This window comes from Cetorhinus maximus, chromosome 6 (genome assembly GCF_964194155.1).
Source record: "Cetorhinus maximus chromosome 6, sCetMax3.hap1.1, whole genome shotgun sequence".
Taxonomy (NCBI): domain Eukaryota; kingdom Metazoa; phylum Chordata; class Chondrichthyes; order Lamniformes; family Cetorhinidae; genus Cetorhinus; species Cetorhinus maximus.
This window is the reverse complement of record NC_135884.1, coordinates 141552149-141554073: the sequence shown is the minus strand read 5'-3', so window position 1 is coordinate 141554073 and position 1925 is coordinate 141552149.

The following is a 1925-nucleotide window of genomic DNA, read 5'->3' as shown; positions in this document are numbered from 1 at the left end:
AGCAGGCCATGAACAGAAAGGTCAGAGTGGGATCAAGGTGAAGAATTGAAATGACTAGCAACCAGAAGCTCAGGATAACACTTGTGGACTGAACAGAAGTGTTCCGCAAAGCAGTCACCCAGTCTGTATTTGGTCTCCCCAGTGTAGAGGAGACCACAGCATGAGCAACAAATACAGTATACTACACTGATGGAAGAACAAGTAAATCATTGTCTCACTTGGAAGGAGTGTTTGGGCAGGCTTTGATGAGAAGGGAGGAGGTAAAAGTGCTGGTGTTACATCTCCTGCGTTGCATGGAAAAGTGCTGTAGAAATGGGAGGTGACGTTGGGGCTGACTGAGGAGAGGACCAGGGTGTTGCAGAGGGAGCCAGCCCATTGGCGTGCTGAAAGTGGAGGACAGGGGAAGATGTGTTTGGCGTTGGAATCATACTGGAGGTGATGGAAATGACAGAGGACAATCTATTGAATGCAGAGGCTTTGGGCGGAAGGTGAGGACAAGGGAAACCCTATCGTTGTTCTGGGAGGGAGGGAAAGCAGTGAGGGATGGATTGCATGGAACAGAAGGCACATGGTGGATGACTCTGTCAGCCATGGTTGTGGTGGGGAGGGGTAGAGGGGCAAGGAAATTATCAGTTGAGGAAGAAGGAAGACAAATTGGAAGGAAGGTTGCAACATCTGAACAGATGTGAAAGAGATGGAGAATCACAGAATTTTTAATAGCACAGAAGGAGGCCATTCGGCCCATTGTGTTTACACCGGCTCTCCAAATGAGCATTATGACCTAGTGCCATTGCCCTGCCTTTTCCCCGTACCCCTGCACATTGTTTTTATTCAAATAATCATATAATGCCCTCTTGAATGCATCAATTGAACCTGCCTCCACCACACTTCCAGGCAGTGCATTCCAGACCCCAACCACTCATTGTGTGGAAAAGATTTTTTTCTCATGTCACATTGGGATAAATTGAGAAATTGGGATAAGCAGGGTGTGAGGAAGTGCAGTGGTAACTGTGGGAGTCAGTGAGCTTGTGGGGAATATTCGTTGATAGCCTTTCCCCAGGAGTCAAGGAATGGAAGGGAAGAGTCACAGGTGAAGGTGAGAGAACGGTCGAAATTGGGCATAATCATATGAATGGGATTTTACAGTACAGGGCAAAAGCAGGAAGCAGCACCTACAGCCATCAGTGTAACAGAGAGGTGAGGGAGAGGGCTTGAGTAAAGGTCGAGAGCAAAGTCCAATTGGATATTATGATGGGAATGGCACTCTCTCATCACGAAAGGACCGATCTTACCGTGTGTGGTGCATTGACCACTGCTGAACACGTCAGAAAAAAGATCCCACCCTGGTCTGTGGGAACTATCCAATGCTTTATATGAAAGCAAATACTGCACAATGAGGGGTTGGGGAGGTGGGGGGGGATGTGGAGACGGGACATTTTACTGGGTTTTCATAACATTTTATTGGGTTTTCATAAAACATCTTGCCATGTGTCTGCAGGAATTGAAAAAAAAAGAAAAACTCTTGTCCTCCCCGATACTGTTACCACCATGGGACAGGAGGAGGCGTACGGGTCCCGGGAAATCCCCCAATTAAATAGCATGACATCTCAGTAAATCCCCCTTCGCTCTTGCGCGTTGTAACCATTCCCATTTAAGAGTATAAATGGACGAATACCAAGTCGTCGCAGAGAGTGCATTTTGCTTCACGGGATTTTATGGTCACCGAGTTTGGACACTTCAAAGAGCTGGACGGGGACATGCAAACGGCGACAGCCCCTCGTCACTGGAGCTATTTCCAGCCCATCTGATTTCTTGTAAAAGGGTTGCGCTTGGAGGAAATCCCGCCCGCCTTCTCGCCCCATTGGCCCGGCCGCCCCGAGCCCCGGCTGAGAGGCTTGGCCGCTTTCACTGTCAGTCACCGGAGG